This window comes from Camelus bactrianus, chromosome 30 (assembly GCF_048773025.1).
Source record: "Camelus bactrianus isolate YW-2024 breed Bactrian camel chromosome 30, ASM4877302v1, whole genome shotgun sequence".
Lineage (NCBI taxonomy): Eukaryota > Metazoa > Chordata > Mammalia > Artiodactyla > Camelidae > Camelus > Camelus bactrianus.
The window spans coordinates 28,635,433-28,647,831 of record NC_133568.1 but is presented as its reverse complement, the minus strand read 5'-3'; positions in this window follow the sequence as shown (position 1 = coordinate 28,647,831).

The following is a 12,399-nucleotide window of genomic DNA, read 5'->3' as shown; positions in this document are numbered from 1 at the left end:
TCTGTTGTCAAATGTGGGTCTGCCAACAAAAAAAGTTGAGCTGTTTGAGTCTAGGTGTGTCAGGAAACATTACCCTTGTTTATCGAGGGCAGAGATCGATCCACTGATTTGCAGTGTTTATATAATTTGTCTGTGTTCACTTTCAGGAACCTTGGTACATGTCCAGCATCTTACAGATGTTGCCTGAGTGCGCATTATGCGCCGGACGCAGTGTTTGAGGGGACGGGGAATACAAAGATGAACAGGGTGCAGCGATCCCTGGGTGGGAGAAAAAAATTTACACATAGAGCCCGGTAGGTGCACTGTATGTAACAGACACATTACATGTATGTGTGTGTGTGTGGCGGGGGGGGGGGCAGGGGAGGCAGGGATGCCTTTGCCTTGGGGAGTTTGGGAAGTAAGCAGTAACTAATTGGGAGGTAAGTAATTTCTCTTTCACTCTGTCTCACTAGTTCTAGTCTGCTTTATTTCCAGAGAGATTTTGATGCAGTTCACTGATCACCTACTATGTACCAAGTAGTTTATCTATGTTCATTGTTTCATTTAATATTCACAATTCTCCTGCTATCCCACACACATTTCCCAGAGGATGAGACTGTGTTTACGTAACTTGCACATCCAAGTATCTCGCTGAAGCCAGAGTGCTTGCGCCCGCCCTCGGGGGTACCTGGAGCCCTCATCCAATTGTCCCGCTCATAAGTGCTGTTTCCTTCCCTAGAGGCTCTCTGACCTATGCTTTCGTGGTACCCTGTGTCAGACAACCTCTGGCATCAAAAGTTATTCGTAATCAGATTTGGGGAAGTGTTTTCTTATTATTATGAACTCTTTTCAATGCAAAACAAATACGATGAAACTGTATCAAATACTCATGTACCCTCCACCCAGCTTAGAATAATAAATTATCAATAGAGTTGAAATCTCCTTTCTATATTTCCCCAGTCACAACCTCCATTCCACCACCACCATCTCCAAGCAACCTGAATGTGTCATCTACTGGTCATTTAATTATACATTTATTGCATATGCATATGTTCTTAAATAATATACTGGGAGTTTTTGCCTTATTTTAATATAATATGATTGGTGTTATATTTCCCATAAGGTGTAATTTGTCTGTTATTACTGTGGACACACCAACATTCTTTGCATTTTACTGCCCTGTCTACCTCTTACAATTGTCCTACATCCTGTGATTTCCGAGTATCTCTTGGAAACAGCACATAACTGAATTACTTTAAAATCCAATTGGATAATCTCTAACTTTTTAACTGGTGAATTTAGTCTGTTTACATTTGTTGTTGTAATGGCTTATGTGGTCTTATGTGGCCTTAGTTTTAACATTTTATTTTATACTTCCTATTTTCTAGTTCCATGCTTCTTTTCCCCCTCTTTTTTGGCAGCTTACAGATTGCATTTGAAGGTGGCCTTTTCCCCTCTCTTTGGAAGGGGAAGGAATGTGGTCTATTTTTATTCTTTTACCAGTTACCCTTGAGCGCCTGTTATGTGCTCGGAATTATTTTAGAGTACCGAGCAAGCCAAGTCCCTTCTTTCATGGCTCTTATCTTTTATTATGGAAACAAGAGATAAAAAATAAGTAAATAAAGCTGCAATGCACCATATGCTCAACACTATGACAGAGAAAAGGCAGGATAAGGGATAGAGTAACTGGAGAGTGCAGTTATCTGGTCGCCAGGAAACCGGTCTGACATCTCAGCAGGGACCTGAAGGAGGCAGAAGAGCCTTTTGCCTTAGTCTGTTCGGGCTGCTCTAACAAAACACTACATGCCAGGGCTTACAAAGGGCAGAAATCGATTTTTCACAGTTCTGGGAACTGGAGTCCAAGATCCAGTCAGCTTCAGATTGGGTGCCTGCTTTCTGGTTCACAGGTGGCTGCCTTCTTGCTGTGTTCTCACATGAAGAATGTGCGAGGAAACTCTGTAGGGTTTCTTTTATAAAGGCACCAGTCCCATTCCTGGGACTCCACCCACAGAACCTAACCACCTCCCAAAGCCCTCACCTCCTCGTTCTGTCACACTGGGGGGTGGGATTTCAACATACGGATTGGTGGGGGTGGCAGAGGGGACAGAGAGCCTGAGTTCTGAGCGGGAAACGCCTGGGAGGTGTTCAGTCACGGTGTCAGAGAAGACTGGACGGAGCACACAGGGATGGCTGCTGGCAGACCTTGGAGAGCCAGGAAAGAGCCCTGGACTTTATTCTGAGTCAGACGGAAAAGGGCACTTCAACCTGCATTTTGGAATGATTGCTCTGCTTTCTAGAACAAACCACAGAAGAACGAAGAAAGAGAGGGAAGACCAGCAAGGAAGTTTGCATTAATCTAGACAACAGAAAATACCAAGAGAGGCAGGCAGAGCTCAGGTTCGGGATGCCCTAGGTTGAGCCGGCGAGATGTGCTGATGGGCGGACTTGAAGTGGGAGAGAAAGAGCCAGTAAGGGACGCCTCCTGGGTCTTAGGCTGGCAGCCTGGATGGGGCAGCCGCTGTTTACTGAAATGAGACGGAGAGTGAGAGGCACGGGCTTAGGGGGAGGGGAAACCTGTGAAAGTGCAGGTGTTTATTAGATGCGGGATGGGTTAGTCTTGAGCTACCGGGAGAGATCAGGGCTGGGACGTGGGCTGAGAAGTTCCTAAGCCTTAATAACTGATAGAATTTAAAATTAATTGCTGTCATCACCAAGAACTATAAACAGTACGAAGTCTCAGAATGTCCTTTTAACCTCAGTCACCCCTGTCACCTGCCTTTCCATTCTCAGTCCTGGTTTTGTTGTCTGGTATTTTGGTTCTTTGAATGTCCCTCTAATGAGGCATCATTTCCATCGGATCACACAGCAGTGTTCACCTCCCTCAGCCATGTGCTTTTTAGATCATTTTCCTTCTTCTTAAAGAATATCTTGCAATTTTTCCTTCGGTAGGGGTCAATGCTAAAAATTGCTCATTTTTTCCCAAAACGGCGGTTGACAGATGCTGGTCATTGATGGGTGGTTGGCAGACGGACGCCTCTGCTCTCAGCACGTTGACAGTGTTCCTCCCCCCTCCTCTGGCTTTTATTTTTGCTCGTGAGACGTCAGCTGCTGTGCTCCTGTCATTCCTTATAAATTGCTTGACTTCCGTCTCGATTTTTAGTATCTTCTTTTATCGTCAGTGTTGTGTAATTTCACCTCGATGTTTTTGATGGTTTTCATTTTCCAGCCTCCTTGGGGTCTGTTGAGCTTCCGAGGCTCAGGATTCATGTTTGTGCATCAGTTGTGGAAAATTCTCAGCCATTATCCCTTTAAATGCGGACATCCCCCACCCTTGGCTTTCTGTCCTGGACTTCTGAGTGACACTGGCGAGGCTCCGTCACTCTCGGCCTCGGTGTCTCTTAGTCGCTTTTTCGTAATTTTAATTTCTGACACTGGCCAGCTAACTGCTCTTCCTCTGGCTCTGCCGTCCCTGTTTCACGATTCTCTCTCGAGTTCTAACAGATTTTTTTTTCAAATTCATCGGGACTAGTTTTACTAATTTTTTCCTTCTCATTGCTCCCGATCCTAATGCCCACTCTGATTTATCGTGATACAGTCAGTGTGATGATTTTATATTCTGGAGATTCTGAGCTCCCTGCAGCCCGATTAGGCTGCTCACCATTTCCCTGGGTCCCTGAGTAGCATCATCCTTCTGATTTCCACTTGGTCAGACTGCGTCTGTGGGAATTTCATGAGTCACGAGGGAAGAGTACGTTCTTACAGGAAGTACTGGCATTTGCTTCTGCCATCTGCCCCCCCACCCCGGCTCCATCAGCCTAGGAACTTGGTAAGTTAACTTCTCAGCTGCACGAGCCTCAGAACGCACAAATGTAAATTCAAACTCTAGGGAAAGTGGGTGGGAGGGACAAACTGGGAGTTCGGATTTGCAGACGTGTAACTACTACGTGTGAGATAGATAAGCAGCAAGGTCATGCTGCAGAGCACAGGGAACCACACACAGTGCCGCAGGCCTGCGCCCAGAGCCCTCTGGTTTCCAGCCCGATGCTGGGGCTTGCACCAGGCCCTTCCACGGGGCGCTGCGTCTCTGTGGCTCTGTTACTCAGTCCAAGCTCGTTCTGCTCACCACACGACAGGCAGGCCGATCGATCAGGAGATGAGGTGTTGGGGCAGGAATGATGACTTTATTTGGGAAGCAGCAGACCGAGAAGACAGGGGACTAACGTCCTGGAGAACCATCTTCCCCAAGTCAGAACTGAGGCTCCTTTTATACTAAGAGGGGAAGGGGTGCGGTTGGTTGTTGCAAGCTTCTTGGCATCAGAATCCTTTGTTCTTGCAGCCGTGCACGTGGTTCAGGTCGTGGTGTCCCTGTAAACCTTCCACAAGACAAATGTTACTCTCTGTTCCACAACTTTTATCTCTGTAGAAATGGAAAAATGTTATCCCCTTGAATGTCAGAGCCTGGAGAATGGGCTCTCCTGTGTATTTCAGGCTCTAGGCAACAACTTTTACAAAAGGTGCAGAGCCAGCATGACTCAGCACAGGAAACAGCCCAGGGTTAGAGCCAAAGGAGCAGATCTTCATACAGAGTCAGATTCCTTGTTACAGCTCCTCTTTCTCAGTGCTGCCTGCCCTCCCATGTCCTTGCTGCTCCAGCCAAGTTCACTGATTTCCCCCAATACCCATGCTTTTCCATCACGCTTCCCCTCGGTGCATGGTGTTCTGTCTACCTGAATGCCACTCCTCCTTTCATCACACCTGGGAGATTTTGACTCCCTGTTCTCTCCCAGCTGCCCTGCAGTCTGGTTCCTGGAGGGTGAGTCACCCTTCCCATTCTCTCTTCTCAAACCACCTGTCACAATGCGTCAGTTTTGTGTGTCAGAGGCTTGCACTTTCCAGTCTTAAAACTCCAGGGTTTCTTCTGGATAAATACTCAGATCAGTCCCAGGTTCTCTCCTCTGTGGAGTCACTCTCAGCTGCTGGAGGGAAGCTCTGTCTCAGCTCCATGTCTGGCGAGGGAAGGACCTCCCCTTCCTCTGCAGAGAGGGGGTTACCAGTCCCCGTGCAGCCCTGCAGAAGCCCCGGGCCCTCTCCCTGCCTTCAAGTGCCCTGGGTGCCCTTCCTGCACGCATGGCCCCACCTCCCTCTCACTGCAGCGGCCGTTCTGGGCCACGGGGTCAGTTAGACCCTCCTTTCAGATTCTGAGATGAAGTGGCCGGGACAGCAGTCCCTCTGGCCCCCAGCCCCTGGCCCTGCCATTCTCTGAAACCCAGCTACCTCCGAAAGCCCCACAACCTGTTCCGGGACGTCCATAAACCTTTCACTGCTCCAGACTCCGATGTTTAGGGTCGTTTGGCCTCAAGGTGCGGCAGGCACACGAACTTGCCTTTGGTAACAAGTCCAGGACCCAGCGGCAAACAATCGGAGCTCACTGTCCTCGTGGAGGGAGGAGAGGATGAGGCCAACCCCCAAATCACAGTTAATACGTGTGAAAGTAATGTCCACCTGCTCTGGCCGAAGCAGTCACCCACCTAAGCAGGCTGGATGGAGGACAGCGCTGCAGGAAGGATGCCCCGCCCGCAATGGAGAGTGACTGCCCTGCTCAGCCATGCAGCCCACTGCTGGCTCCCTCGCGGTGCGAGGTGGAGACCAGAAACGACAAATGAGAGGCACCAGGTGCGCAGCCCTGCAGCCTTGGCTGTGTGGTCAGGAGCCCGACGAGACAGAATTTCCTCTCCACCTGGTACTTGGCATCATGATACGCATTCTCTGTTTCCCAGTGCCAGTGAAGCCCTGCGCGGTGCAGGGCTGTCTGCTTAGGGGTCAGAGAGGCAGGTTACAAACAGCAAAGCCAAGCACACAAATCCCCTCGTGAAATATCACGGAACTGCACATTTTTAGACATAATGCTGTTGCTCACGTTATAGACGACAGTGTGTATCGTGTACACATGACTTTTACACACGCTGAGAAACCAAAACATCCGTGTGACTCACTTTCACGTGATATTTGCTTTACTGTGGTGGTCTGGAACCGAACCCGCAGTATGTCTGAGGTGTGCCTGGATTATCAGTGTATGTCCACAGTGCAATGCCTCACAGAAGAAACTGTGGAAATGTTAACAGCAGGATGAGGGCACTAAAGCTTGGCAGTAAAGAGCATGAACTTTGCACTTGGTGGGCCTGGATCCATGCCCCAGCTTACTCGCTGGGTGGCCCAGGGCAACCGACTCAACTTTTCGAGGCTCAGTTAATTAATCTGCAAAATAGATCTGATTTAATTAGTACACGAGACAACTGCGCATGAAGCACCCAGCACGCGGCACACAGTAACCCCGGGAGTCAGCCATCCGGGGCAGCAGCCTTACTCAAAATGCAGTTGCTACCCTGGACAGCGCCCGCCGGTCCGCTCGTAGTGATGCCAGCTTCCTTCCCGGGGGCAGCGCGCGTGAGAAGCAGGGGGCTGAGGAAGCCGGCAAGACACACTCACCTTCCACGGTCTCCCAGCAGAGGATGCACACGGGAACACAAGTTTGGGATCATGACCTGTCCATACGAGGTCCTTGCTTCCAAAGAGAGACTAAAACCAGAGTCTGCATATGAACCATGACGTCATAGTTGTGTACAGGATTCCAGGGCAGCAGAATTAATACACATACCGTACTCATCCAGCCCGATGGACCCGGGCCACTTAATGAAGTTAATTGCCCAGAAAATAAGTACTTACAGAGCTCTGAGGACATTCCCTGAACTTTGCATTCAGTATGTAGAAAGGGAACTTCACAAAGGTAATTCTTAAACCTTAAGTTCTTAAATCAGATACTCACCAAGGTAATCCTTAAACCTTACGTTTGAACCCTTAAGTCAGAGGTTTCCTGCTTTACTGTTTCCAGCTGGTTGCTCAAAGTCAGCTCTGCTAAGCGTTCACCAGAAGAAGAGTCTGTTTACCAAAACTTCCGGCAGTGAACCTGTTGAAAACTGCGCTCCAGCCCGACAAAGCATGCCTGATGCACAAATAAGCAGTGACTGCCGAAGGAGCAGAAAACTTCTGTCAAATAAGCCAGGATTTCTTGCCCCTAAAATTTGCCCACCATTCAATATCGCTTGAGATTTTTAGCTAGTCACTTCATTATTTTGGTTTGAGGTCTTGATCCATTTTAAATGGATCTGGGAGAGAGAAGTAGAGAGAAGAGGGGTGGGGAGAGAAGGAAGGAAGAGGAGAGGGAGGGGGAAGGGGGAGGGAAGGGGAGGAGGGGGGAGGGGAAGGAGAAGCAAGAGAACCAGCGACGTGGTACTGAGTTGTAACCCAAAGTATAAAGTAAATATCCTGGAGCCCATGCTGACCTAAACATACGATTAAATAAATGAGGAAGAAGAGAGGTTTCCCACACAGAAAAATTCCTAATGGTTAAGTGGATTCTACCCCCTCAAAGAGATGGCGTTTAGCCCCCCTCCCGTTCATCACGGACTTTTGTGATGACTTCCTTCTTCCTTCCAAAGCCCACAGCATGGAAAGGTGGCAGAGAGTAACTTCATGGTGGAGACACCTGACAGGTGACCAAGGTCAGCACCCATGTGATGTCATGCTGGCAGTCCATGCCCTTAATTAAGGGATGAAAATGGCACTGCACTTCTCGGTCTTCTTCCCACAAGCCCATAACCCGGGTGTAACCATGAAAAATAAATCAAACTCAAATTGACAAATATCCTACAAAATCCACCAGTCCTCCTCAAAACTGTCAAGTCATCAAAAACAAGGAGAATCTAAGAAACCGACACTGCCAGGGAAGCCTGAAGGGACACGAGGGCAAATGTCACGTGGTCCCTGCATGCAGTCCAGGGACAGAAAGGAGGCGCTGGGGAGCAATAATGAAACCCAGAGAAAGTGCCGTGTGGTTAGTAACAGTCAATCAGCGCTGGGTTTTCACCACCATCAGTGAACCATGGCAACGTAAGACACTGACCCTAGGGGAGACTGGGGGTAGGGTTTACAGGAACTCTCTGTTCTATCTGTGCAAACTTGTAAATCAAAAACTTTTCTACAATAAAACATTTATTTGTTAAAAAGTAGGGAAGGAGTATGGCCCAGGAGGCCAGTTGCCCCACTTCTCTGGGCTCAGCTCTGAGCATCCCAGGCTGGGCGCTGCAGGAGATGGAATGATCAACAATGCGGGTGATGTCAGGGTGAAAAAAGACCAAAAATCCATTGCTTACAGGATGATGAATTGAACCATGGAGACAGATTCCAAGGGGGCGCAGACAAAGGAGAGAGGGAGAGAGGCACCCATTTGTCCCAATTCATCATTTCCCCCAGTTTCATCATTTCAAACCCGGACTTTCACACATTCACAAGAGAAGTAAACATGGACTTTCTAGTCTGAAAGAATGAAGGAAACTTTCCAAGGCTCTCTCTCAGAAAAGTGTCACTTCATAGGACTCAATAAAGCAAAAACTACAGGTAGCAATTTCTCTTATACAAGAAAATCTGACAAAATCATCCACTTGGATGTCCATTTGGATGCAAAGTCATTTAAAATGTCACCCAACCAGAACTCCAGGTTGGGCACCAAATAGTGGACCCCTGCTTACAGACCAGGTGTGCCTGGGGGCCGCCAGGAGCCCCTGACCCCAGCCACATGCCCGTCCCCAACTCAGGACGCAAAACAAAACTCTGGCGCAAACTTGGCTCAACGGAGCAGACAAACGAAGTCCTCTGCTCCCCTCCTCTTCACTTCCAAGTGTGTCCGTGTCCTCTGTCAGAGCGGGGGGCACACGCCCTCCTCCCAGGCTGACCTGGCGCTTGGTTCCAGTCGCTCCTCCATCCTCCACGAGCAGGCCCCTCACCACTGGTGCCCACCCATCCTGGAGTGGACCACCTCTGCTTGGCTCCACTCCCTCAGTCTACAAATACGTGACGGCCAAGTCATCCCAGAAGGAACTCCCTTAGCTCTGCCTTCCCCCAAACCGCCATCCCCTGCCCCTCCACTGTCTGACTTCTCCGAGTGCCCCGAGCACCACAGACTCGGTTTTATTCAACTGCTACCCATTGGAATTTTGCCTGTCCCTCCACAGAAACAACACCTGGGTCCTGAAAGACCCCAAGGAAGAGAGATACCCTACTGCCTCGGACAAAGTCTCAGAACATCGTGTGAGCAAGGAGCTGGTTCTCTGTCTGACAGACCTGTTGACGTCTGAGGGCCCCTTTGTTACCACAGCGCGCCCACCCTAATTAACGGCCCGGCAGCGCTCAGACCACACAGCGGGCGTAGAGCGCCAAGAAATGATGACGAAGGACCAAACCTAGAGGGAGATTAAGAGTCAAGGAATAAGAATATGAGAAACAGAAGAAGTGACTGGAGCAGGGTTTACCCTAGATGGGAGAGAGAGAGAGAACTTGGGCATACAGACAGTTGGGAGCTTCTCAACATTTTCAACAGGCCGGGAAGAATGAGGATTGAAATCTGATTAAGTAATTGTTGACTGAACAAACGCCAGCTTCAGTGGACTGCTCTGAACGGTTGCACACGTGGTGTCCGTAACACGGCGCGCCCCACGTTTCCTCACGCGCTCGTGGAAGAGCCTGTGACGCGGCTCTGTGTCCTTGCTAGCTCTCCCTGCGAGGACAGACAGCAGTTTACTTACGTATAGCCTCCTGTTGTTAAATACTTAGGCTGCTTATCGCACTAGAATATGGGAAGCAAGCTGACAATGAACATTTGTGCTTAGAGCAATGATTCTGCGGATGGCGTATCTCCGTAAGATTAGACACTCAGAAGGGTGGTGAGTTTATATGTGGTGCTTAGAGCCAGTGGCCGTGATGCTGTCAAAAATTATCTGTTATTTTCTGCTAATTCAATATTTCGAGTCCTTTCCTTTATTAATGTAGCTTAACAGTTTCATTGAAATCTATGGAGTAAATCACTCTCGTTCCGTGACCCAGCGTTCTAATCAGCTTGTTACAATGAAGTTTAACTTAATTAATCACCACATATTAATGCAGTAGCAACCCCTTTCCAAGATGCGCCCAGTAACCTGCCTAATGAAGGAACAGCAAGACTGGGGGCTGTACAGAAACGAGTGTCCTCTTGTATTCTGAAAGCAGTGGTTCATGCTGTGACCCAGGCATGTTCAATTATCCTGTTCTCCACAAGATCATGTAAAAGAACATTTGTTAGGGTGATTCTAAAGCAGAAGAGTATAAGCAAGAAATGAAAATGGCTCATAATTGTTTTGCCCTGTTCGTCCACACTGACATTTTGTAACGAATAAAAGTAACACATGCACGTGGTCAGATAATTCAAGCCATAGTGAAAGGCACGAAATTGAGTGTGCCTAAAACAGGCAAATTCGTGAAGACAGAAAGTAGGTTAGAGGTTACCAGGGGCTGGAGAAAGAAAGGGCCGGATAGTTAGTGTCCAACTGATACAGTTTTGAGGACGCTGAGAATGTTCTGCAAATGGAGAGAGGTGAGTGTGACACGGCATTACCAGCGTCCTGAACGCCACGAAATTGTACACTTTAAAAATGACTCGAAAGGTAAATCTTATGTCTATTAAGGAAAATAAAATAAACTTTAAAAATTGGCAACATACAAAAAGAACAAAATAATGGAAATAAAATCCTTCTCCCTTCAGTCTTGGTCTTTTCCCCCAGATGACACTGAGATGTTTAACAAGTAGGCATCCTTTGAGAAAAAAGTCACACGCATGTATATATATACACAACCATGTCGGATAAACGTATTTCGTGCTGTGTATCTAAATTTACAGCAGGGACACTTTTACTTGCACGAATGGGCAGACAGCATACACAAAAATCTGGATTTTGCTTCACTTTCCCTTAATATCTCTTGAAAATCTTTCACATCAACAAATGAAGATCTACCTTTTTCTTTTTATCACCTGCGTCCTTCTCCATTTTATGAATTATCACAGTTAATTTCACTAGTCTAGTCTACTGCCAATGGGTACTTAGAGTGGTTCGTGATCCATGTGGTGAGAGGACCTAAGGCAAATGACAGACATTTCCAAGCTGCAGTCTGAGGCACAAGTGACAAGCAGGAATTGCACAGACTTTCAAATTTGATAAGTTTTGACATTTAACCAGAGTTTGGGAATTTTAGAAATTCTATAGGGTCAACATAAGGGTAACTGTGATTGCAGTAAAATCACAGATCTCGTGATCTCATAAACAATTAGAAAGTGTCCCAGAAAGAGCCTGATCTATTTCACATTTTGACGCTGAGAGAGACCAGGACTTCGGGACATGGTGTGGATACAGGATGCAACAGGGAGGCTGGGTGTGGACCCCAGCTCTGCCCTAGGAAACCACACAAGAAACTTGCACTAAAACAGTTGTCGCGTTGCCCTCCTCTGTGTGTCAAATTTTCAGGGAAAAGAAAAACAGAAGCTGCACGATTCGCAGCTGCGCCCTGCAGTGGGACCCACGATCTCCACAGGGTGAAACCAGCCAGCTTCGCAAACCTCGGGAAGAATAGTTACAAACCTTACGACCCTCAGCCGCCCTCTCCCCCCAGCCAGTCAGCGCCAGTCCCAGCATCTCTCACTCGGCCAGACTCCTCGCAGCCTCCGCGCTGGCCTCCCTGTTCCGAGCACCGTCCCTAACGGCCCTCCTTACAGCAGCCGGAGTGCGCTTCTGAATGACAATCCGGTCCGTCCTTGCCTCTCACACCCCTCCGCCCAGTTCCGAGACTGGTCAACCACAAGCTAGCAACTTCTTCTGAGATGTCAGTCTTCGTCCTAGGGTATGTCACTAGAAAACTAAATGCTTCAATAGACTTAGTGTAAGCCAATAAGTCGCTCCTTCATCCGACCATTATTTAAAATTTTACCATCATGTTTCTTATACGGAGAGGCCTGTATCCTAAATTTGGGATCATCTTTTCACGTTAAAAGTGGTTTATTAATAAATCAACGACTAAACTTTGCAGTCAAAGCCGACTCCCAGGAATGATCAGGGATTCTGAGCCCAGAAGATGGGGACACCATATTGCATTAGTTCCTTGCCCCTCATTCCGTCTGTGTCTGCTCCCTAACCTGCCTCCTCTGCTTCTCCAGAGGTCTTCACAAGCCACAGCTGACAGGAGCAGCAGCATCTTTGTTACAGAACGAGTTCTGCTATAATAACTTAGATAAATAGCATTGATTAATCTTGACATTCAAGATTCTGTGCTTTTAGTAAAGAGCTAATATTTTCTAAAGGATTAAGGAATAGTCACCTCATTTGTAGCCTCTAAGGAACTCTCTCCCAAATTGCTCCAGAATGTAAAACTTTTAATGACACCAAAAATGAAGACTGGCAATCAGATTAATATCAGAATCTGGAGAGAAATGAAGATAGACAAAAATAGACCTAAACATTTCATGAAACACGTTCAAAAAAAATTGAAACTACTGGAAAAACT